The 26,622-nt window shown below is 43.4% G+C and overlaps 1 long non-coding RNA gene across 1 annotated transcript; it reads right to left on the bottom strand.

Moving 5' to 3' along the window:
- Positions 1-20,442: 20,442 nt before the first annotated feature.
- Positions 20,443-23,177, bottom strand: LOC112858121 (uncharacterized). Its single transcript, XR_015250450.1, has 2 exons — positions 22,859-23,177; positions 20,443-21,205 (listed from the first exon to the last, which is right to left on the bottom strand). It is a non-coding gene; the product is annotated as an uncharacterized LOC112858121 (long non-coding RNA).
- Between the last annotated feature and the right edge of the window lie 3,445 nt (positions 23,178-26,622).

Here is a 26,622-nt window from a genome sequence, read left to right as displayed (position 1 = left end):
TGCCCCCCCTGGCGTTCACAGGCTCTGATTCCTAACATCTCCCAGCCCGACCTTCATCATCAGCTGTAGGTCCCGAGGAGCCCAACCTGCGCTTCCAGTTCACAAATCCTAGTCGCGAAACGCTCTGCTGGGATCACGCCTTCTTCCTCTCCTGCCCTCCATGACACCAGCCTACTTGCTCTTCCCTTCCCGGTTCCCGACTCTTGGGCCGTATCCAGACTCAGACCGGCCCAGGTCCACTGTTTACAGCCATGAAGTCAGGGTCCTGCTGGAAGGCATGAGTGGGGACGGAGCTCCAGCCCCCAAACCATGGGTCCTGGGGAGGGCGGCTTTGTTTGGGAGAAGGGGAACCCGTTCGTAACAGGCTCCCAGGGGGCGTGGGGCTGACAGTGGCCAAGGCTGCCCCCCCCTTACCCCCAGGTCCTAGACCTGCCTCACCCCCCTCCCCTTCTCTGAAGTGAAGCAGCATCGTGCCTCAGCATCTGCCATTCTTTGGATTTCTTACCTGAACCCAACCTCTAATCCCGTCCTCCTCCTCCAAGGAGATCTGATGAGCTGAATTCAAAAACACTTGCATTTCTAAGCCCCCTGAAAGCTTCTCCCTTTCAGATGCAGTGTCCATGCGAGAAAGCACGTAGGACAGCTCACCGTTTTATGGCCTCCCAGCCTCTCTAAGCCACATATGCGTGTTCAGTAGGCTGCGATACGCTGTAATATCGCACCCGGATGTGCTTCCAAATGCCTGAGAGAAATTTACGAGAACAAGAGTCAGTGTTCACTGGGACTCACTACACGTCCAACACTCCGCCGCCGGCTTTGTGTGTTTTTAATCTCCTTGAATCCTTCTAACGGCCCTAAGAGGTTGGCATTGATATTCCCATTTAACAAGGCTTGGAGAGGTTACATAATTTGCCTTGCACCTGGGAATTGGCAGCCCAGCGTTTCAGACATGCTTTCGTCTGAGTTCAGAGCTTCTTAGAGAAGCTCTCTCAGGTGCAACGTCAGAGAAGATTCGGCTCATCTGAGGCAAAGGCTCCTGCTGACAGAGACGGCGGACAGACGGCCCCTCCCCCTGCCATGAGGGGAGAATGATGCTCTCTTCTTACCTTGAAAGACTTTAACTCAAGCCTCAAATCGAACCAGGATGAAGATCTGAGCATTTGAGCTTGGCTGACTTCATTTTAACTGTGTGCCTCATAATTCATCATCGTCCAAAGATCATTTCCTCTGCACCTGCATCCAGAATGTATCCAGGGCCAAGTATTTTAAGGAAGAATTACTCAGCCCCTCTGTTTTGCTTCTTCTCAACCCGTACGGCCACTTCCAAACTGGATCCGAGTTTGTGGATAGCAAGACCTCTCAGAGTGAAGAGGGTGGAAACAAGGAGAAAAGAGGCTGGTGACTCCTAGCCTTTTGGCGTCTCGAAATTTCCAGGTAGGAGGTGAAACAGTCGAAATGAGGTTGAAGACTGAACTGTGGATTTCAGCTATAATTTATGTCACTTCTTCTGGGGGGAAGAACGTGAAAATCGACAGCCTTCGACAGATTTCTGTTTGGATGTTTTGGCACTCCTCGGATAGTCTTCAGAAATAAGTGAATCTCATCCCCAGATTCTTAGGGTTATGAACCTTGCTATGGAGACATAGTGACGAGCAAGATGACTCTTTTATGTTTCTTCCAGATTCATCAAGGAGACCGGTTTCTTGGGGCGCCTGGGTGGCTCCATCAGTTAAGCATCCGACTTCGGATCAGGTCATGATCTCACGGTTTGTGAGTTCGAGCCCCTCATCCGGCTCTGTGCTGACAGCTCAAAGCCTGGAGCCTGCTTGGGATTCTGTGTCTCCCTCTCTCTCTGCCCCTCCCCCACTTGTGCTCTGTCCCTCTCTGTCTCTCAAAACTGAATAAACATTAAAAAAAAAAAAAAAGACCAGTTTCTTTTGGTGAATAATCTATTAGCCCACCAATTAAAGACCCAAGGAGGCGTGTTATGGCATGCCAAGCTTCAACCAGACACCCCAAACTATTTGCCCATCTGGAAGTTGGGCTGGGAGCTCTGGGGTTACTCTCCTCAAAGGCCCTGGGACCCCTGGGGCCCTACATGTCCAGCCACCACTCACTGATACTCAGCTCACTGATGGGCTATGCTGCATTTCACAGACCCATTTCACCCAAGACCAGCCCCTAGGGAAGTGCCTTACTGCTCAAGCATTTTTTTTTTTTTTTTTTTTTTTTGCCGTGTACTTTTTCCTGTTTATGAGACTGGAAAGGGCAGCAAAATCAGAACTCATCCATAAGGATTCTGGCAGTGGAGCCTGAAGGTTTAAGATCACCAGCTTTCTAGTCAAATTGCTCTGGATCGCAATCCTACTCTATTGCTCATTAGCTGTCTGACCTTGGACACGTTGCTTAGCTTCTCTAAAGCCCCCATTCTTCATCTGCAAAGTGGATATAATTGTATATGTGAGGGTGAAGTGAAATTATGAATGGAAAGCACTTCAACATAGAAACGCACTGGGTATTAGAAGAGAAATTCAAATTATCCTCAAGCATTCTCATCTAGAATCTTAAAAGTATTAAGTGAAAGAAGCCAGACACAAAAGGCCACGTGTTGCATGATGCCATTTGCAAGCAATGTCAAGAACAGGCAAATGTGTAGAGACAGAAAGTAAATTAGTGATTGCCCAGGGCTGAAGGGTTGGAGGAGTGGGGGTGGGTTTGGTGGGTACAGGGTTTCTTTCGGGGTAATAAAAATGTTCTGGAAATAGATAATAGTGACGGTTGTGGAAATTTGTGAATATACTAACACTTGCTGAGTTGTACACTTTATTTTTTTTTATTTTTTTTTTTTAATTTTTGTTTTCAACGTTTATTTATTTTTGGGACAGAGAGTGACAGAGCATGAACGGGGGAGGGGCAGAGAGAGAGGGAGACACAGAATCAGAAACAGGCTCCAGGCTCTGAGCCATCAGCCCAGAGCCTGACGCGGGGCTCAAACTCACGGACCGCGAGATCGTGACCTGAGCTGAAGTTGGACGCTTAACCGACTGCGCCACCCAGGCGCCCCTGAGTTGTACACTTTAAAGGGATGAATTTTAAGTATGTAAATTACATGTCAAGGGTAGTTAAACTTTTTATAAAGAACTATATTATGAGCTAAAACCATGGATTTTGAAGCTAATTTGTTTCATGAACTCTTCCTCCCTCTCCAGCACTGGAAGTAAAATGGACTGTCATCTCACCGGAAGGCTGTGCTCCTTCTAGATAAATCATTTGTTCTATGATGACTGCACAATAAATGTCGACCCACTGCAATTTTGGCATTTGTGAGGATCGGTAACACACAGTTCTCTTGGCGTTCTGTGAGACACTGCTGAGCAGCCTGGATTTGTGGGCACGAAGAGCCAACCTACCACCTTAGATTGGGAGATTCTCTGTAGCTCAGTTCATCTGGGAGATATTCCAGGTGGCAAATAAGACTTTTTTTCCATCCATCTGGGATGGAAAAACAGAGGCAGGAAACAGAAATGAAAGTCTATTGGATTAACTGTAACTATTTTGATGTGTTATGGTCATTGGTTCTAACTGTAAATGTGTGTGTGTGTGTGTGTGTGTGTGTGTGTGTGTGTGTGTGTGTGGGGCGGTGGGGTAGGGGAGGACTTTGCCCAACAGGAAAGAGGGAAGGAGTTTTGGATGAGTCAGTGCCTATTGCAAAACTGGAGTGGATTAATTCTGGAATTTCATTGAGTACATTCAATGCTTCCAAAGTATAATTTAAAAAATACACAGTGTTTTCAGATTCACGTCTCAGACAGGGCTGTCAGCGCTGCTTAGGGACAATTTCTTTTGGCGTAAGTAAGGTTACAAGGTTTCGATAAAAATTATTTCTTTACTGTTTGGAAAGTCTGAATAGATTTGTGGTCTTTCATTTTGCTTTAAAACGTGATTAAATATGCTTTAAAAATCAAAGACTTCTGTCTGGTTTTTGAATTTCTTCCAGATTTATAGCTGGTTAATATTATATATGTCATGCTGGGTTTTGTTTTTGTTTTTTTTTTTTTGGTTCAATAATGTCAACTGAGATTCTTTCAAAGAAAAAAAAAAGATTTGCAAAAGAGAAGGAATCATTTTTATACCACATTAAGACATTAAGGAATTTACCAAAATCTATCAGGGACATTTACTTTTTTTTGAAGATTTATTTATTTTTGAGACAGAGAGAGCGCAAGCAGGGGAGGGGCAGAGAGGGGGATAGACAGAAGATCCAAAGCAGGCTCTGTGCTGTTGGCAGTGGGCTCAATAAGGGGCTCGAACTCACGAGCTGTGAGATCATGACCTGAGCCAAAGTTCACACTCAACCGACTGAGCCACCCAGGTGCCCCAGGGACATTTAATTTTTAAAATCTTTTCCTAAAACTTCTAGATGGAGTATATAGCCAGTGGGGGAAGCAGAGAGAGAGAGGGAGATCTCAGGGCAGGAAGAGAATCAAAGTGAAGATAAACTTAAATAGGTTCTTCTTGGACTGGCATAGATGCTCTTTAATTACTTTTGTTTTTTACTGAGAATGTACTGTCTATTGCAATTTTACTGAAACACCCTCTGGGCTTTGTAGTAACAATTTAAGAGACCTTTAGGGTCCCTTAGCTCCGGCTGCTGTAACAAAACACCCTCAACTTAAACAACACTCTAAGAGTGGTTTAAACAACAGAAATGTATTTCTCACAGTTCTGGATGCTGAGAAATCCAAGTTCAAGGTGCTGGCAGGTAGGTTCCTCATGAGAGCCCTCTTCCTGGTTGGCAGACGGCCATGTTCTCATTGTATCCCCACATAATGGAGAGAGAAAAAACACTCAGGTTTCCTCCTTTTCTTATAAGGGCACTAATGCCATCATGGGAGCTCTACCCTTGTAACTTCATCAGAACCTAATTACCTCCCAAAAGACCCACCTCCAAAAAACATCGCATTGGCGTTTAAGGCTTCAACACATGAATTTGGGGGGAACACGATAGCATGGAGAAGGAAAAATACTCCCACATGCATGACCTGAATATTCAACAGGCAACAAATGACAACAGCTATCACCTATCGGCCAGGTACTATGTCTGGGTGCTCTCCTGGGGATTTTACTTATTCTCCACAAAATCCAGTGAGGTCTTTATGATCAGGCCATTTTATAAATGAAGTAACGGAGGGTCTGGAGGTGACAAAATGGATCCACAGTCAAGCCATATGGGCATCGTCTGTCCAAAATTTGAACCAAATCTGTTTGGTTCAGGTTTCTGATTGCCAAAAAGACCTGACATATGAACTTGCAATCTTAAAAGTAGGTTAACACTGTGTTTCCGGAATCTGCAACTACCTGGTTTCCATTTTTTTCAGTGATGGTCTCCCTTTCACAGCTCCGTAAAGCTCCTTCTTCTTCTTTTTTTATGTTTATTTATTTATTTTGAGAGAGAGAGCCCAAGTGGGGAAGGGACAGAGAGAGAGAGAGAGGAAGAGAGAATCCCAGCAGGCTCCATGCTGTCAGCACAGTGCCCAGTGGGAGGCTCAGGCTCAGGAACTGTGAGATCATGACCTGAGCTAAAATCAGGAGTCAGATGCTTAACCCACTGAGCCACCCAGGTGTCCTGAAACAGCTCCTTCTATTGCCTTCCACTCATGAGTGATGTGGTTGCCCGAGCCAGAAACCTGGAAGTGAGTAAGGTGCTTCCCTCTCCTCAGCCAGCACATCAATAAATTGAGTTCAGGAGTTCTACGCCTTCTATCTGCTTGCAATCTACCTTCTTTAGCTAATGCTACGTCTGTTACTGTGGTTCAGGAACCACCATTTCGTTGGAAATACTTACAACAGCCTCCTAACTGCCATCCCTGACTCAAGTCTTCTCACCTCTAATCCATGCTTCCTGAGAATGTTTTCACTCCCAAGAGTAATTTTTCAAAAATTGTGAATCCAATCTTGTTCAGCTACTATTAAAACCACTCGCTCTCTTTTCATTGCTTCAGGAAGAAGTTCACATTTCTTAATGTTCCTTAGAATGACCTCACTTTTTTGCTTTATCTTTCCAGCTTCATTTAGTATATAATAACCTCCTAGATTAGGATTATATTTGGTTGCAAGTGACAGAAAACTAAAACTAACAGTGGTATATACTGTAAAAAGCTGATTGTTTCCTCCCTTTCCATGTGACAGGTATGTTTTTCCAATCATCCAAAAACCCAAGTTCTTTCTTTCTTTTTTTTTTTAAGTTTTTTTTATATTTATTTATTTTTGAGAGAGAGAGAGACAGAGTGTGAGCGGGGAGGGGCAGAGAGGGAGACACGGAATCTGAGCAGGCTCCAGGCTCTGAGCTGTCATCACAGAGCCTGACACGCGGCTTGAACTCATGAACCACAAGATCGTGACCTGAGCTGAAGTGGGATGCTTAACCAACTGAGCCACCCGGGCACCCCAACCCAAGTTCTTTCTATATCACTGTTCCACTTTCTTGATCATGTAGCTTCCACATTACTGGCCAATATGGCTAATCGTGGTCCAGCTCTCAGATCCACATTTTAGCCCACGAGAAGGAAGAAAGACCAAAGACAGCCTTGCCCTTGCCTTGATTATCCCTTCCAAGAAGTTCCACTTAGGAACTTCCATTTAGGTCCCACATAACTTTGTCACATGGCCACATTTGCTGCAAAAGAGATCGGGACATGTAGTCATTGGTTTCAGTAGTCATTTATACAGGCAAAAAAAAAAAAAAAAAAAAGACTGATATTTTTAGTCTCATGCATTTGCAGTGGTCTTTGTAGAAAGTGTCCTTTCTGCCCTTGGTGTGCCCCTCACCCACGCATGAGTGACTGACTAGCACTCAAGTTCCAGGTTTTGGTGTTTTTTTTTCAATCAACCATTCTCGTTAGCTTAAATGTAGAAACACAACCGTAAATGTCTGCGAATGTGGACATGGTTATAATTGTGCACAGGAAGCATGCATTGCAATCCAACTACTGATACAGAGGCCTCGTAGAAGAGGTGATATTTGAACTGAGAGCAGAATGAGGAGAAGGAGCTAGTCAAGCACAAATCAGAGGGAAGGGTCTTCTAGGCAGAAACTCCAGCTAGGACAAAGGCCTTGAGTTGAGGCAAGAAGGGCCTTGGCATTTTCAAGAAGAGGACGCACTGTGGCTGGAGGGCGACACGTAGAGAGTGAGTGGGAAGAGCTGTCAGGGCAGCAATGGTAGGAACAGACCACATGCCGGGTGAAGGTGGAACAGCATGGAGGTCACAAGTGTGGGCTCTGGAGCAGACCACTTGGACAGCCCATCGTTCTACCACTTACTAGCTGGGAGATTTGGAGAAGCTACTTAATCTTTCTGTGCCTTAGCTCTCCCGTCTTTAAAATGGTTATAGAACAGAATCTTTACAGAGTGGCTGTCAGCGTTCAATGAGCTAATATTGTGGAAAGCGCTCAGAACCGTGCCTGAAACACTGTGGACTCTTGTCTTTCCAATATCTGCCACCCAAACCCAGGCTCCTGCTACTCTCCCGCTCTCTAATTCAGTTAGTTGTTTTCTCAGTTAAAATTAGGTTTGACTAATTCTATACATTATATAGACCTGGTATATATACCAGGTTTAACATAGGAAACTTATTTTGCTTTCAAGTAGAAATCCTGAGGTAGACAAGTCCAGGCTGAGATATCAGAGACCCTACCCCTTCCATCTGTCTTCTCCATCATCTTTGACTCTGGCTTCAGATAGTTCCTTGGGCTTCAGATGTCATCATGTCCATATCCCAGAAAGACAAAAGGTAGAAGGAAGAAAGGACAAAAAAGGCATACTCCTTTTTAGAAACTATTCCTGAAGCCCTATCCAATAGCCTGCTGTCATTTCATTGGCCAGAGTTGTTCATATGGCCAAATCTAGCTGGAAGAGAGCTTTGTGAATGTTTTTTTCCAGCTTGGTACATTGCTTGGGGTTCAGTGACCATGAAAGAATCCTACTGGGATAGGCCCATCTTCTTTCTCATTGCCCAGATTCTAATCCAGACTCTCATTCTTTATCTCTTAGGCCACTTCTCACTGGCTCTCTGCCTAAAAGTTCCAATTTTCAATCCATTTTACACATGAGCAGTGTTTATTGGCTTCCATTTGCATGAAACAGAGCCCACAAACTAGTAATTCCCAAGCTGAATCCAGCCTACAGTCACATTCTGATTGACCTTTACGGTACTTGCAAAACTAAATGAAATACTTACCAATGAATTGAATTACTTACCAAAATTTACCAAACCAAAAGTTTCTCTAAAATCCTGTGTTTCTTTCTTTTGATAGCAGAGGTTCTGAATAGCAATAATTTGCTGTGGTTGAGTAATCACTCACTGCTTTGGATAGAGTCTGGGATTTCCAGTTTCCCCAATCCCAGTTCTTCCTCTTGCCTGTTCCCAGACCACACTCAGACCACGTCCCTAATTTACATTTTCTGACTATCCCCTGGAAGCATCTGAGTTTATGGGTCTTGACCAAAAGAGTGAAAGCTAAAACTTGTCTTTTGTTCAAGACCCTTCCATAATCTGGCCCTACCTCACTCTTCCAGCAATTCTCTTCATGTGCTCTGTGCTCCAAACACTCCCCACATGGCACCTCCGACTATAAGCTCCATGAAGGCAGAGACCATGTCTGTTTTGCTCACCAGTGTATTCCCAGCACTCATAATGGTGCCTAGCTCGTAAGGAATGCCCAATCATTAATTGTTCAATTAATCAATACTTGTATTTTGTCATCTCCCTGTTTATGCTCATGGTCCCACTCCCTAAAATGGCCTTCTCTCATAGCCACATGATAGGGGCTTAACCATCCTTCAGAGTCAAAAGAAGCCTCCTTTGTATCTATAAAGAACTTACCAAACTCAACACTCAAAAAACAAATAATCCAGTGAAGAAATGGGCAAAAGACATGAATAGACACTTCTCCAAAGAAGACCTCCAGATGGCTAACCAACACATGAAAAAATGCTCAACATCACTCATCATCAGGGAAATACAAATCAAAAGCACAATGAGATATCACCTTACACCTGTCAGAATGGCTAACATTAACAACTCAGGCAACAGATGTTGGCGAGGATGTGGAAAAAGAGGATCTCTTTTGCACTGCTGGTGGGAATGCAAACTGGTGCAGCCACTCGGGAAAACAGTATGGAGGTTCCTCAAAAAATTAAAAATAGAACTACCCTATGACTCGGCAATTGCACTACTAGGTATTTATCCAATGGATACAACTATCCTGTTTCGAAGGGACACATGCACCCCCATGTTTATAGCATCACTATCAACAATAGCCAAAGTATGGAAAGAGCCCAAACATCCATCGATGGATGAATGGATAAAGAAGATGTGTTATATATATACAATGGAATATTACTTGGCAATCAAAAAGAATGGAATCTTGCCATTTGCAACTATGTGGATGGAACTAGAAGGTATTATGCTAAGTGAAATTAGTCAGAGAAAGACAAAAATCATATGATTTCACTCATAGGAGGACTTTAAGAGACAAAACAGATGAACGTAAGGGAAGGGAAACAAAAATCATATAAAAACAGGGAGGGGGACAAAACATGAGAGACTCTTAAATATGGAGAACAAACAGAGGGTTACTGGAGGGGTTGTGGGAGGGGGGATGGTCTAAATGGGTAAGGGGCACTAAGAAATCTACTCCTGAAATCATTGTTGCACTATATGCTAACTAATTTGGATGTTAAATAAACAAAGAAACAAGTATTAAAAAAAAGAAAATAATAAAAATATTTTACATAGCAGCACCATTAAAAAAAAAAAAAAAAAGGAAGCCTCCTTCATGAGCCTCCCCTGACACACTTGTTGGAAGTAACTTCTCTGAACTCCTACAAGATCCTAGTGCTTTTAGGAGTCATGGAGCTCCCAGGACATACACCAAAGCACCCAAGGCTTCCACACTCCGGAAGGAAACCTGGTTGGAGAAGACTCAATGGGCCTGGGAAGTTATATGCCAAATTTGTCTGGTGACTAGATTTGGAATGGAGTAAGAGAAATAGAAGATAGGGGGCTACTGAAGCAGTCGAAACAAGACATAATGGTAACTTGGGCTTGGGGGTTGGCAGAAAGGATGAAAGAAGTGAAGGGATCTGAAAGATTATCAGCACATTAGAATATCAGGATTTGACGGTCTAATGGAAAAGATAGTAAAGTCAAAGGAAAGACTGGGTTTCAAAGGTGACTGATTGCTGGCTCATGTAAGAAATGAATAGTGCTATCATTCCCTGAAAAATAAAATACTTAGAGAGAACCAGCCCGTGGGGTCTAGTTTGGGCCTTGCTGATTTTGAAGATCTTTGAGACATTCACTATAAGATGTCAAGTAAGGGGTTAGGTATATGGGTTTAGAGGTCAGAAAAGCATTCTGGGCTGAGGATATAAATTTGGAAATTATCAGAATTATCAGTTGTTGAAAACTCTGGATGGTTTCAACATCTGGATGGTGGTTATGGCTGCTAACAGCCAAAGGAGGTAGTATAGAGGAAGAGAATAGGGCTCATGGCCAAGTCTTGGGAAGCCAACACATTATACCCAGGAAGAAGAAATTGAGCCTACAAAGGAGATAGGGGGGGTTATCCAAAGACCTAGGAGCAAATCAGATAAGGATTGCATTGGAAAGCCAAGGAACAAGATGGAAGGAGTGATACGTTAGTGAAAGGAGAAGAAAGAAGAGAACTGAGAAACGCTCATTAATGTAGCATTGTGTATGTCATGGGTCACTTCTGAAGGAGCCATTTGGAAGAGTGCTGGCCTGGTGGGAGGAAGCCTGCTGAAGAGCGTTGGTTGGGAGATGAGGCAAGGGAGACAGTGAGCACAGCTCTGGCCCCCTGGGCCGATGCTGGATTATGTGACGTGGACGTCAAGGACATCCTGGGGATATGACTAAAAATATCTAATGGATCTAGCAATATGGAGGCCATGGGTGTCGGTAGAGAAAGGCAGCCATTGTGGGGGAGTATTAGGGTTGGGAGGGAGCGTTGAGGATTGGAAGAGAAGGAAATGGAGACTGAAAATGATGTGGCCTCATAATAAAACCGGCTTCACCCTCCTTTGTCTCTCTGTCTCTACCTGCCTAAGTGCTTAACAAGAACCTCATTTACCCCTCTGCTTCCCCAGCAGATGGGACCACAGATGGTAGCGTGGAAGAGGAGATACAAAGTATGGAAAAGTGTCTCAGCCCTTTCTTGTAGCCCAAAGATAGCTAGTGCGTTGGATTCTTTTGATAGAGACCATACATACTTATATTGGGTTTCCTCACTTACATGCGTGCTTCAATGATTTTAATATCAAACCCAAGATCCACTGCTGATTGAGAGTTAAAAAAAAAAAAAATCTCCTCTCCAGTCGGGGATATCCCTGTGTGGTTTCTAAGAAGGTTGAGGAGTTTCAGAAGCGAAGGTGCTGTCAATCATAAAGAGAAAACAAATCCCTGTGCAATCCAGGAGGGATCAAGAGCATAGCATGTGGCTGGGCTTCCGGATTCTGCCCATCAGAAGTGAGAAAGAGACAGCTCCTGAACCTTCCCATGCACACGTAATGTTAGAGGACAGGGTATTCAGGTTACACAGATGGTGGTGAAATGCAAAAAAAGTAAATGTTGACAACTGGATTTCTTTCACATCAAAGACGTTTAACCTAATCTCTAATGATTAAGTACCTAACCCTACTTTCAAAACTCCATTGAATTTTAGGCAACTAGATCTGTATAGCAAAAGATGAAAAAGAAAGGAAATATTTCATTGATCATCTGGGCTTTAGAGAGGCCGTGCAATTGAATTTCATCATTTCTCTGGACCAGTAACTGTCCAGTAGCAATATAAGGTGAACCACAGATGTAAATTTAAATTTTATTGTAGCCATGTCATAAAATTGAAAAGAAACAGGTGAGATTTTTTTTAAGAATCTATTTTATTTATCCTAATCTATGTAAAATATTATCATTTAAATATGCATTCAATATACACATGAATTCATGGAATATTTTATGTTCTTTATTTTTATAATTTTTTTAACGTTTATTCATTTTTGAGAGAGAGAGAGAGCACAAGTGGGAAGGGGCAAAGAGAGAGGGAGACACAGAATCCAAAGCAGGCTCCGGGCTCTGAGCTGTCAGCACAGAGCCCAATGCGGGGCTCTAGCTCACGAGCCATGAGATCATAACATGAGCTAAAGGCGGACACTTAACCGACTGAGCCACCCTGGTGCCCAAACGTTCTTTAGTTCGTACTAAGTCTTTGAAACCTGGTACATATTTAACACAGCACATCCCAATTTCTGGCTAGCCACATTTCAAGTGCTCAGTAGCCACGTGTGACTAGTGGTTCCTTATTGGACAACCCTACTTTAAATGATCATCAAAGAATCACGTACAAAATAATCCATCTAATTAAAATATGGGGAACACCTATTTACTGAGCACCTATTATGTGACAGCCATCAGGCTGACAATTTTACATATGTCGTGTCATTTACTTCTCCCTATAATTCTGCCACATAGATATCATTCTCCTCTTTTTATGGAGACGGAAACTAAGGCTCGGAGCCATTAGACAGAATGTGTTCCACTAAGTGTCAGGATCAGGTTTTAAACTCAATCCTGTGCTTGTCTTAAGATATAACAATTGGCCATAGAAATAGTCAATTACAATCATCATGTCTTTGATATATATCGCGATGTTCACTCAAGACACATGTTCACAGTAAGAACAGCTATCAGGCCACAAAATAATAACTTAGGAGAGCAACAAGAAAGGAAAGGGATACCCCATCAAATCCCAATTCTTATTAAATAATAGACGTTCACTTATCTGAGTGCAAATTTTATCGAGCACCTTCCTTGTTTTTGTTTTAAGATTTTATTTGGGGGTGCCTGGGTGGCTCAGTCGGTTGAGCGTCCGACTTCGGCTCAGGTCATGATTTCGCGGTTTGTGAGTTCAAGCCCCCCTGTCGGGCTCTGTGCTGACAGCTCAGAGCCTGGAGCCTGCTTCAGATTTTGTGTCTCCCTCTGTCTCTGCCCCTCCCCCACTCATGCTCTCTCTCTCTCTCTCTCTCTCTCTCTCTCTCTCTCTGTCAAAAATAAACATTAAAAAAATTAAAAAAAGATTTTATGTGTGTGTGTGTGTGAGTTCTTAAGTGTATTTATTTATTTTTGAGAGAGAGAGTGTGTGTGTGAGGGAAGGGCAGAGAGAGAGGGAGAGAATGCCAAGCAGGCTCCCCACTGTCAGCACACAGCCCAACACGGGGCTTGATATCACGAACTGTGAGATCACGACCTGAGCAGAAATCATGAGTCGACGCTTAACCAACCGAGCCACCAGGCGCCCCTTTAAGATTTTATTTTTAAGTAATCGCTACACCCAACGTGGGGCTCGAACTTACAACCCCGAGTTCAAGAGTCACCTGCTCCACCAACTGAGACCGTCAGGAGCCCTAAGCACCTTTCTTGTGTGACAAGCACTATGGAGAAGAAAAGAAGGACACAAAATTACCTGACCCCAACTCACCTCTGCGTGCTCTGCCCTCTTCACTTTCTCTCACAGGAAATTTCCTATTTCCTTACATGCCTTTTTCTGACTCACACTTGTGTATCTCCTGTTTCCTCTGGTGGAAGACTCTCCCTTCTTTAATCTGAGCCATTGACTCCTTCTCACCCCTCAAGACCTCACTCTAACGTCACTTCCTACAGGAAGCCCTCTCTGACACTACAGACAGAGTAGATCATTTTGCCCTTCGTGGGTTCAAAGCATCTTTCTATCGGAGCACTTACTACACATTTGTTTCTGAGTCATGTCCCAGAAGTTCCTGGAAGCAAGGAGAATGCTGGATTCAGCCCTTGTTGGGTATGTGTCTCAGTCAGCTATCCGCTAGGGTCTCTCAGTCCCTACACTCTGTGTCAGATTGAATCAAGTCCCAGCCCTATAGATGAGGGAAACCTAAAGCACTTTCTCAGGATTCTCCAAATTGGGGGAGAAGCTCTTACAGTCTTATGATTCATTCTGTTTGTACGTCCTGACTTTGTCCAAACTTGCTCTGTTCTATGGTAGCTATTTCTTCAATTCTTCTCTGGTGTCAGCCCCCATACAACATACAGCTTCTCTCTTACTCTCTCCCCACCCCAAAAGCAACCATGGAAACCATATAAACAGAGCATCGTACTAAAGACCAAATGATCACAGAGAGGGGTGATGTGGCCAATACGACAGAACGAAACACGTAAAATCATGTATTAGGTCTTTCTGCATCCCTGCTGTGCACACCCCCTCCACCAGGCATATTACATTCCCACTCCCCCAAAACTTCCCAGCTCCTCTCTCCAATCTTTTCTCTGCCACCCGCTGTGCTTCCCCCTCCATCTTTTTTAGGAGCCCAAACACAAAATTTCTCTCATGTTCTCATGTAGAATGGTGCATCCTTTCCTTTCTGCTTGGGCTCCTTCAAATACCTATGTATTGGCCATTCTGCAACCCACACACTAAGCAAGGTATTTTTTCCCAAGCAAAGGCAGTTTCCCTGTTGGGAAAAATCTCAGACACCAGTTAAGGGAATAATAACTTCTGTCTAGAGAAAGTGCTGGCAAACTTTTTCTGTAAAGGTCTACATGGCAAATAATCTTGACTTCGTAGGCTGTAGGATCTCTGCCACAATTACTCAGTTCTGCCACTGTAGCACAAAAGCAGCCACTATATAAATGAATGAGTTTAGCTCTGTTCCAATAAAACTATTTATAAGAACTGGGAAGGGGGCAGGATTGGTCCCCAGGCCACAGTTTGCCCATGGGCAGGATTTGACTCCTAGATGATAGTTCCTGACCCCTCATCTGCAGAATGAATGAACAACCTCTAGCCTTCAAGAACTTCCAATTTAGTCTGGGAAACAGGACAGAAACATGAATAGATTCCTAATACTTTTAAGAGATAGTAAACGAGGAGCACCTGGGTGGCTCAGTCGGTTAAGGGTCCAACTTTGGCTCAGGTCATGATCTCACCGTTGGTGAGTTCGGGCCCCGCATCAGGCTCTGCGCTGAAAGCTCAGAGCCTGGAACCTGCTTCGGATTCTGTCTCCCTCTCTCTCTGCTCCTTCCCTGCTCATGCTCTGGGTCTCTGCCTCTCTCTCTCTCCCTCTCAAAAAATAAACATAAAAAAAAAAAAAAAGAAAAAAAAAGAGAGAGACAGTAACTGATAAATTCCAGATGCATGATTTAGGTCATCCAAGTTGGCATTTTAATGGAATTTCTCAATGCAGTATTACACAAAGCACGGCTGATTTTGGGGTAGTGTTTGGAGAGGAAGAGCTCCTTCCAGGGAGGCTCATTTGCTATGAGAACAGTAGTCATCGGACACAGATATCAACAATCTACAGCCCACAGGCCAAATTCGGCCCATCTACTACCTGTTTTTGTTAAAAAAAAAAAAAAAAAAAAAAAGAGAGAGAGAGAGAGAGAAAGAAAGAAAGAAAGAAAGAAAGGAAAGAAAAAAGCTTAGGGGTACCCGGGTGGCTCAGCAGCTTGTGTCTGACTCTTGATTTGGGCTCAGGTCATGATCTTGCAGTTGATGGGATCAAGCCCTGTGTCAAGCTCTGCGTTAATGGTATGGGATTCTCTCTCTCTCTCCTTCTGCCCCACCCCTGCTCGCTTGCTTTCTCTCTCAAAATAAATACATGAAACTAAAAAAAAAAAAGTGTAATAGATAACCACGCCTGTTCATTTACGTTTTGTCTCTGGCTGCTTTCCCCCGGCATTCAAAGTTGTTTTGACAGGCTGTAGCCCACAAAGCCGAAAATATTTACTATCTGGCCCTTTACAGAAAAAGTTTGCTGTTTCTGATCTAGGACATTTGCAATGTGGGGTTGTAAAAAACATGGATTTTGGAGCCAAATAGTCTTAGATCCAAGCAGCAGACCTGTCACTTTCTAAGTGTGGCATCGGACTGTTATTTCACCTCTGAGGCTAGTTTCCTCACCTAGAAAATGGGGTTGGTGTGTATTTCCCCGAGCTGCTGTGGCTTTCCAGCAAGACTGCACGTAAAACAATACAGTGGTCAACACACACAAAAGTACTGTTTTCCTTTTTCCTCTCTTTCCCTCCACAGAACTGACTGTAAAATAATATCGCATTCACTTGGTTTGAAGTAATTCCCTAACAAAAGTGATTGCGCTTTAGATATTGTGTAGGCAGGCAGATAATCACACACAAAGGGCTCAGAGAGATTTTACAGCGAGCTCTGAGTGCCTTGTGAAATGTGCATGTTGTTTTGTTTGTATGTGGCATAAAACCAAGGCAAAGTGGCTTTTTAAAAAGGAATATTTATTGGTTCACATAACTAAAAATTGCTGGGTTGGATCTTTGTCCATGGTGGGTCCAGATACTAAAACATGTCATCGGAAATCTGTGTTCTGTCTGTCCTCCTCCTGGAAACGCAATTTCATTCTCAGGCTGAATCTCCCTGGACAATGGAAAATGCCCACATTGAGCAGCTACAGATTTATGGCTTAGCACAGGGGTCCACAACTACAGCCCCAGGGCCAAATCCTGCCCGAGGCTTGTTTTTGTACAGCTTGGGAGCTAAGGAAAGTCTTCACATTTTTAAAGATTGCCAAAAACGCAAAGAAGGCTATGCGACAGAGACATATGGCCGACAAAAACAAAAATAATTATTATCTGGTTTCACCACAGAAAGGACTATTCTTGTCCATTGTTTCCAGTGAAAGACCCAAGACTGCCTTCCTAGGACCATCTTGTTTTCCTGCGCTGCCTTGTGGAAAGTTTTCTCATTTCTATCTGTGTCTGATGTCAGAGAGAGCTGGATCAAGGGCTCCACTGCTCTTCTCTTGAGCCCTTGAGTTTGTAACTTTGTTCATTTCTCAAAATTTTATTTAACACAGTCTGCCGGTCATTCTGATGGTTTCTTTTTCTCTCATGACTTCCTTCTTACCTTTAATCGCTTGTAAGTTTCTTATTTTATAGTCTGTATCTGATATCTGAGTTGCAGAAAGATTTATATGTTCTATTCATATGCCTGCTGGCATTCGTTCATGTGTTTGGGGTTTTTGAAATGTTGGACTATGAATTCATCTTGTCGCATTTGATCCTCAGGAATCCTGGGGCTCCAGGTTTGGGGGTGTCTCTCCAGTGAAGCTTTACCTCCGCTTTTGCCAGGAAATTTGGGAGCATGTAAGAACTATTTCTATGCTAATATAACATCCAGAAGTCCTCAATACCCTATAGCAAGGGCACCTTTGAATCCCAAAGCTAGTGAGGGCAGGTTTGAGTGTTGAAATCCACCCCAACCCTGCCAAAGCTCACTCCAAGAAACGCAAGCTTGCCTATCATTTCCTTTGGTCTTTTGGGGGTCTTTTTTTCTCTTACCCTTTTACTAAGGGTAGCAGCTTTATGTGGGATATCAATTTTTCCTTCTGTCCCAGAGTAACCATTAAATCCCAAGCTCGCTGGTTTCTGAGATCATCAACTATCCCCAGGCAGCCCCAGCTTTAGTGCGCAGATTGTACTCTGGTTTTTAGCTTCCATTTCATTTTTGGTTCCTGGGATTTCCTTTTCTTTCTTTTGAGCCCAGTTGGACATTTAAAGGGATGCTGGTTCTATTTTATACTGCATTTCCAGGTGTTTCATAGCGGGAGGGTTTTACGTAATGCAATCCACCACATTGCCAGAAATGGAAATCCCATTAGGCCTGTGAACCTGTGTGAGACTATGCCAGTGTCATAAGCCACCTGCAGATATCTCTCTGTGCCAGCCACTTTTCTCACCTCGAATAGCACCCGTTGAGGTGCTCATGAGAGGTTCACTGGAGGTAATCACTTGAGTGAATTACCAGAGAGAACAGCAGAGCCTGCTGACAGTGTGTGTGTGTGTGTGTGTGTGTGTGTGTGTAAGTTACATTCAAGTTAGTTAACACAAAGTGTAGTCTTGGCTTCAGGAGTAGAACCCACTGATTCATCTCTTACATATGACACCCAGTGCTCATCCCAACAAGTGTTCTTCTTAATGCCCCTTGCCCATTAAGCCCATCCCATCACCCACCTCCCCTCCACAACCGTCAGCTTGTTTCCTGTATTTAAGAGTCTCTTATGGTTTGCCTCCCTCTCTGTTTTTATCTTATTTTTCCTTTCCTTCCCCTATGTTCATCTGTTGTGCTTCTCAAATTCCACGTGAGTGAAATATATCTGTCTTTCTCTGCCTGACTTGTTTCACTTATCATACTACACTCTTGTTCCATCCACGTTGTTGCAAATGGCAAGATTTCATTCTTTTTGATTGCCAAGTAATATTCCATTGAGTATATATGGGTGTGTGTGTGTGTGTGTGCGTGTGTGTGCGTGTGTGTGTGTGTGTGTGTGTGTGTGATCTTCTTTATCCATTCATCAGTCAATGGACATTTGGCCTCTTTCCATAACTTGGCTATTGTTGGTAGGCTTCGAATACGCATCTTTGTATCCTTTGGATAAATACTTAGTAGTGCAATTGCTGGGTCATAGGTTAGAATTTTTTATTTTTTTGAGGAACCTTGATACTGTTTTCCAGAGTGGCTGCACCAGTTTTCATGCCCACCAACAGTGCAAAAAGGTTCCCTTTTCTCTGCATCCTTGCCAACATCTGTTGTTTCCTGAGTTGTTACTTTGAGTCATTTGGACAGGTGTGAGGTGTTATCTCACTGTGGTTTTGACTTGTATTTCCCTGATGATGAGTGATGTTGAGCATCTTTTCATGTGTCTGTTAGCCATCTGGATGTCTTCTTTGGAAAAGTGTCTATTCATGTCTTCTGCCCATTTCTTCACTGGATTATTTGTTTTTTGGGTGTTGAGTTTGGTTAGCTCTTCACAGATTTTGGATGACATGGCAGGGATGTCCACTCTCACCACTGTTGTTCAACATAGTACTGGAAGTCCTCGACCCAGCAATCACACAACAAAAAGAAATAAAAGGCATCCAAATCAGCAAGAAAGAAGTCAAACTTTTCACTCTTCGCAGATATCAATGTGTTTTGTGCATCAGCACTCCCTATACTCATGTGTAAAGCAGCAGCATTGTGTAGGGTTTAAGAGGACAAAGTCTAGAATCAGACTGTCTAGATTTAAATCTGAGTTCTCCTTCTAAGATGAGTAGCCTTGGGCAAGTCGTTTAAGCTCTCTCCACCTTCATTTCCCAGCATGTGAAGGACAAATAAAATAGAACCCACCTCAGGGGTTGCTAAGATCATTCAGTGACGTATTGTGTGCCAAGGGCCTAGCACGTGTTATGCTCTCCAACGAGGTGAGCCTTCGTTAGGCTAAGGGAGAGGCCTGCACTGGGGAAGAGATCTGTCTTCTCTGAACTCTCACACACAAGATCAGTGATGGAGGGACAAGAGCTCATGGAAGAGACCTGCCCCTTCCCAGATGTGAAAAAGGGAGAAGCATAAAAAAAAAAAAAAAAAAAGCCTGAGGTCATCACCTTTGTCACTGAGACAATTTGACCCAGTACTCGGGAAAAATACTTAAGGTTGTAAGAAATGCTCTTTGAAAGTGTGGAATTGGACAAGGATGACCTAGTTTGTGTACGTTGATCTAAAAATGAAACTCCAGGGGCACCTGCGTGGCTCAGTCGGTTGAGTGTCTGACTCTTGATTTCAGCTGAGGTTGTGATCACAGTGTCATGGGATCGAGCCCCACATGGGGCTCTGTGCTGAGTGTGGAGCCTGCTTAAGATTCTCTCTCTCTCCCTCTGCCTCTTTCCCCCACTCTTTCTCTCTTTCTCAAAATAAATAAGCAATAAAAGTAAAACTCCATGAAAGGGTCTCAAGGGCTTTTCCAATCCCAGAGACATCACCCTTCATTATGGGGGCTGTGGGAAGAATGAACAAAGTGTGTCTGCCTTCAGTGCAGGCGGGGGTGGGGCTGGAGAGAGTCAGGGGTCTCCTGACCTTTGCCACTTTGGGTCGCTACACCACCCCTGTGCCTGCATCTGCTTCTTATCTAGCCCCTAAGCCATCAGGATGGAAGTACCATGCGAATTCCTTAGGAACATTTACTCTCGAGAGGAGAACAAAAGACCATCAGAGACTCCTAAGCTTTTTGAAGAGAAATTGGAGCTGACGAAAATACAAACAAGTGTATTAAATATAAATGTGTTTCTGCTGTAGGCTAGAATCAGCATCGTTGGACAGGTTTTTCTTGAAGTATTTTGAAAGCATTTGGCTACAAGAACAGTTATTCATCCCAACCGCGTTTCAAATGGGTCGTTTGCCAGTTCAACCCAGAAGTGTGTTGATTAGGAAGTGGTCCTCCAGTTGTTTCCTCCTGAAAAGTGGTCTGAACACTGGGAAAGGTGTTTCTCACTCAACAAGTGCTTATTCAGCAGCCTGAGAGGCAGAGGGAGGCAATAAATGGCCAGATATCAGCAACACTCCTTTTAATTTTTTTAAGATTGTGGGAGCAACTATCTATGAACTTGGAACAACATTTTGTCGAATTCAGTTAAATCCAGATTAAAAAAAAAAAAAATACTTGCTACAAAGTTAACCCGTCAGTTTCACAGCTAAAATCACTTTTGCTGCCGGGTTTTGGGGTACAAATAGAAAATAATTCACACCAGTCTTTGTGATCCGTGTTGTTCCTATATAAGCGCGTACATTTTTTCATTATTATTTTTTGTTTTCAGTCTGCCAGTGTCTCTCCATTGTGACAATTTCAAGTGCCGTCCATTATGCCACCTGCTAAGCCGAGGTAGAATCTATAGGTTGAAGTTCAGGAAAGCACACTTCGCCTTCAGAGATCGACGTACTTACAATTTCTGAGAGCTGTCCATCCCCTGAACAGCAGGCTTTGCCAAGAAATGAGTCATCTCACAGAGGGCCGCGGAAGCCATCACTGGGGATGTCGTTGGAGGGTTTCTGAATTGGGTGTGGGATTAAAACACAAGATCCTAGGTCTATTCCAACCTTATGATGTCATGATTTCAGGGTGCCTGGGTGGCTCAGTCGGTTGAGCGTCTGGCTCTTGGTTTGGGTTCAGGTCATGATCTCACGGCTCATGAATTCGAGTCCTGCGTCGGGCTCTGTGCTGACAGTGCAGAGCCTGGTTGGGATTCTCTCTCTCTCGCTCTCTCTCTCCACCCCTACCCTGCTTTCCCGAACTCTCTCTCTCTCAAAAGAAATAAACTTAAAAAAAAAAAAAGATTCCATGATTTCACTTTTTAAAAATAGCATTTGCATAGTACTTCAAGGTTTTTAATGAACCTCACATGATCTCATTGATTTTTTTTAAATGAAGATCACTTTTTCCTGACTTTATAGAGAGCATAAATAACTATAAACAATATAAACTTTTGAAGGAAGATGAACAGAATGAAAACAAAAAGATTCTCCTCCCTCAGTATCTAAAATATGAACATGGGGCACCTGGGTGGCTCAGTCGGTTAAGCGCCCAGCTCCTGGTTTTAGCTCCAGTCATGATCTCATGGTTCGTGAGTTTGGGGCCCATATCAGGCCCTGTGCTCTCTCCCTTTCTCTCTGTCCCGCCCCTGCTTGCTCTCTCTCTCCCTTTCTCTGTCTCTCTCTTTCAAAATAAATAAATAATGGGGCGCCTGGGTGGCGCAGTCGGTTAAGCGTCCGACTTCAGCCAGGTCACGATCTCGCGGTCCGTGAGTTTGAGCCCCGCGTCGGGCTCTGGGCTGATGGCTCGGAGCCTGGAGCCTGTTTCCGATTCTGTGTCTCCCTCTCTCTCTGCCCCTTCCCCGTTCATGCTCTGTCTCTCTCTGTCCCAAAAATAAATAAACATTGAAAAAAAATTAAAAAAAAAAACAAAATAAATAAATAAACTTTAAAAAAGTTTTTAAATACAATAAAATATAAACAGAAATAATGAAAACCCGGCAAAAAAGTCAGCAGTAGCAAGCAAACAAGGAAGTGAGTACAGCCTAATGTCACATACTTCAAAAAGTGAAGGACAAGCAAGAAAGAGGAGATTTTCGAGCAGTGTAACTTCCAACTGTGTGCTCACCCTGGATCCTTGAGTTATTAAAAATCTTAAGAATTTTCATCATAAGCTCTAAATCTAAGAAGCAAACTAGCAGAACATATTGTTTCCCCTGAGTGTTTTGAGGTATAGAACAGGTTAATAAGAACATGAACTCAACATACGGGGACCCAGAGAGAAAATGATGCAATGAGATAATGATCTAGGGGGAAAAAATGGAGATTTCAGTTCTATGGAAACAAAGTAAAAACCAAAATAACATTACCATGGCACTAATAAATATATAAAAATAACAACAAGAACAAAAAGCCAAATAGACACAGCTCAAAGCACAATTACAGACACAGAAAAAAAAAAAAAAAAAAACCCTTGAGATAAACATAGTGAATGCATGTGAAAGGCATAGGCAATTTGAGCCTTATTGTTCCTCAAGTAGAGAAGCCACAAATAGGACAGACTAAATATACAAAGACATGAAACAAGCAAATTGCTCTGACAAATGAAAAAATGAATCTGCAGATTGAAAGAGCACGCCAAGACCCAGGAAGACAGATACTGAATGGTCAACACTGAGACATAGCCTTTTTCACTTGCTGAACTTCAAGGGCTTAAGAAAAAGAAAAGTCTCGTGGCATGCTGACATAAAAAGTAAGGGAAGTCAATTAGAGTGGGCTCTATCTGGTTAATCTATATTCCATGCCAGAATATAATGAAGCATCAGCTAGAATTGCCAAGAAAAGTGTGACTCAAGACAATTCCACCCATCCAAGAAAAGTTCCAGAACGAAGGCCAGAGACAAATATCCTGACACATGAAGGAACTCAGAGAATACGTACCCGTGGGTCTTCTTTGAAAAACATATTCACGGTCATGAAGCCCAGGCAATTTAGAGATGAGTCAAAGTGTTTGGGGAAGGACAGACTGGGGTGAAAAGGAGTCATCATGAACATGCAATTCTTTTGAACGTAGAACCAATGATAGTAAGCGATTATAGGAGTAGTATTTCCACAACAGAATATTGTAAAAATAGTAATAGAGCCAACATGGGGAGGTGAGCAGCAACGAGATGGGAGGAAGCACATGTCTCAGGATTGACTCATCTTTCATATCCGTGAGTCATTCAATACTGCCTGAAATTGAAACCTGCAGCTAAAAAATGACTCCAAGCTCTTAACATTTTTCATTGCTTTTCTTAACCTTCTTTCCCCAGGTGGGACTGTTAAGGAAATAATATCTCTTGTGGTAAAGATGCATTTAACTAAAGGTCAGCAATTCCTTGAGATTTACTTTAGCTTTATTTTTCTCATGCTAAATTCGAGTGATATTAAATCTATTATGGCATTTTAAAACGGCGTGTAGGATACCTATTTTTATAAAAAATATTTCTACCTATGTCTGCTTCCCTTTCAATCTCTCTTTAGCCTACATTCCCCTTTCTAGTCCTCTTCCTTCCACACAGTGCCTGGATCTTCATTCAGACATCCATTTCCTTGCAGGGCAACCTGTGTTCTCCAGGGGACTCGGAACCCAGCTCCGGCTCCAGCTCTGGGATGGGTGGTTGGTCCCAGGATAATCCCATTTCTCCTTATCCCACAGAACTCGGGGCAAAGGCAACCAGGCACAGAACCTGGCATGGGCTTGTCCCCCAGCTAAGGCCAACGGAACTTGGCTTCCTAACTTTTTTTATAATTACTATTATTTTAATGTTTATTTATTTTTGAGAGACAGATCATGAGTGGGGAAGGGGCAGAGAGAGAGGGAGACACAGAATCTGAACAGGCTCCAGGCTCTGAGCTGTCAGCACAGAGCCCGACGCGGGGCTCGAACTCACGGACCGCGAGATCATGACCTGAGCCGAAGTCGGACGCTCAACCGACTGAGCCACCCAGGCTTCCCGAGGCTTCCTAGCTTTAAGAGAACACTCACCACAGAACACTGTCTCCCTCTGGACTTGGTGGTGGTAAGGTGCGAAGCCTGGTGCTGCTACAGCCATTTTTATCACAAGTAAAGCCATCCTGAGATTTATGTCCCCACCCACAGAGGGTAGAGTCACGGGGAAATGAAACAATGTCAGGCCACCTTATCTCTGGATGTCAATGATGGAAATCCATACATTTTCATATGTGCTAAACCAGTTAGAATCAGGTATATATATGTGTATGTATGTGTGTATATATATACACACACACACACACACACACACACACACATATATACATATATAATTTATTTATTTATTTTGAGAGCAAAAGCAAACACAAGTGGAGAAGGGGCAGAGAGCGAGGGAGACAGAGAGAATCCCAAGCAGTCTCTGCACTGTCAGCACACAGAGCCTGATGAGGGGCTGGAACTCATGAACCTTGAGATCATGACCTGAGCCGAAATCAGGAGTTGGATGCTTAATTGACGGAGCCACCCAGGTGCCCCTGAATTTTATATGTTTTTTGATGCTGAAAACATTGTAATTGATGCATCTATTTAGAAAGTTGTGAAATACCATTCACCTAATGATAATCATTTGGAGTTATTATCAAAAATGTACATTTCTCCACTGTCGAAATACTTTATAATAAGCGTATCTCATTTGACAAACATAAGAAGTCGTTCTGTTTGAATATGAAATTGCTGCATATAAAAGCAATATATACGCATTGCAAAACAAAAACAAAAACAAAAAACTCATCCAGACACTTTCTCTACCAGCTGCCCCAAATAGAATTAGAAAGAGAAAGAATGTTCTCTGATCAGAAAATATAATAAACATGATTTTAGAAATAGTTAACATATTTACTATGCTAAGAAGTTTACATGTATTATCTCATTTAATTTTCACAACACATCTATAAAGCAGGTAACGTTAATGTCTCCATTTTATAGAGAAAGAAGTACCTTTTTCATCTCTCTGCAATTGCCTGAAATTCCTTCGAAAAGAGACAAAGTCTTCAAGGGCATATTAAAGATCAACGGTTTATACCATCCATATGGTGTAGAAAAATAATACGTGCATGTGAGTAATGTCATTCAAAATGGAAATAAAGGTAGTAGATCTGGTCCAGGTGTGGAAGCACGGGGATGAGAAGATTGAAAGTCTCTGGTCTTTTGGAAGTTGGGGGTGACTGGGCTTTCTCTATCTTGTAAAAATGAAGTCCCAGATGACTCTGAGAGCTGCCACCACCTAAGATTGGACCCCTGTCATTGTTAATAATCTACGCAGGAGTATAAGCTCCAGGAATGTGAGAACTGAGTCTGTCTTTTTCAATGTTGTATGTATGCTCAGCACGCAACACAGTACCTGGTACATAGTGCTCAATGAATGGAAGAAGGAAAAAGGGAAGGAAGGAAGGAAGGAAGGAAGGAAGGAAGGAAGGAAGGAAGGATTTGGAAGGAAGGAAGGAATGTAGGGAGGGAGGAAAGAAGGAAGGAGGAAGGAAGGAAGGAAGGAAACGGAAGGAAGGAAGGAAGGAAGGAAGGAAGGAAGGAAGGAAGGAAGGAAGGAAATGGAAGGAAGGAAGGAAGGAAGGAAGGAAGGAAGGAAGGAAGGAGGGAGGGAGGAAGGAAACGGAAGGAAGGGAGGGAGAGAGGGAGGGAGGAAGGAAGGAAATGGAAGGAAGGGAGGAAGGAAGGAAGGAAGGAAACAGAAGGAAGGAAGGAAGGAAGGAAACAGAAGGAAGGAAGGGAGGAAGGAAGGAAGGAAGGAGGAAGGAAGGAAGGAAGGAAACAGAAGGAAGGAAGGAAGGAAGGAAGGAAGGAAGGAAGGAAGGAGGAAGGAAGGAAACAGAAGGAAGGAAGGAAGGAAGGGAGGAAGGAAGGAAGGAAGGAGGGAGGGAGGAAGGAAACGGAAGGAAGGGAGGGAGAGAGGGAGGGAGGAAGGAAGGAAATGGAAGGAAGGGAGGAAGGAAGGAAGGAAGGAAGGAAGGAAGGAAGGAAGGAAGGAAACAGAAGGAAGGAAGGGAGGAAGGAAGGAAGGAGGGAGGGAGGAAGGAAACGGAAGGAAGGAAGGAAGGAAGGAAGGGAGGAAGGAAGGAAGGAAGGAAACGGAAGGAAGGAAGGAAGGAAGGAAACGGAAGGAAGGAAGGAAGGAAGGAAACGGAAGGAAGGAAGGAAGGGAGGAAGGAAGGAAGGAAATGGAAGGAAGGGAGGAAGGGAGGGAGGATGGATGGAAAGGGGGAGGGAGGGAGGGAGGGAGAGAGGGAGGGAGGAGGGATTATTTTCCCACTTTGCTTCTGATCCACCCACCTGTTTCTCCAAGCTGATAGTGCCTTTAAAGGGACCTACATGCCTTCCTCTTCCTCCTTTTCTATTCCCACTGTTGGGAAGACATATGATGACAGGGAGCTCAAACGGCTGCCTTGGGCCATGAGAGCACGAAGCTACATTTTGAGGGTGACAAAGAAACAAGGCAGAATTCTAGTGAAGCCACAGTTTCAGCCCTGTACTGCCCTTCAGGCTTCTGCATGGGAGAAAAGAGTCTCTTGTTTCAGTTGCTGTATTTTGGGGTCTCTTAAAAACAGCAGCCTGATTCTTGACTAGTATTAGTGAAGTATGGACACACCCTAATAGAAACCATAGTTACCAGGATGGTTAAATCATTGACATTCCT

Source organism: Puma concolor, chromosome B1 (genome assembly GCF_028749965.1).
Source record: "Puma concolor isolate L17-30 chromosome B1, mPumCon1.1.hap2, whole genome shotgun sequence".
Lineage (NCBI taxonomy): Eukaryota > Metazoa > Chordata > Mammalia > Carnivora > Felidae > Puma > Puma concolor.
This window is presented reverse-complemented; position numbering and strand designations above follow the sequence as displayed.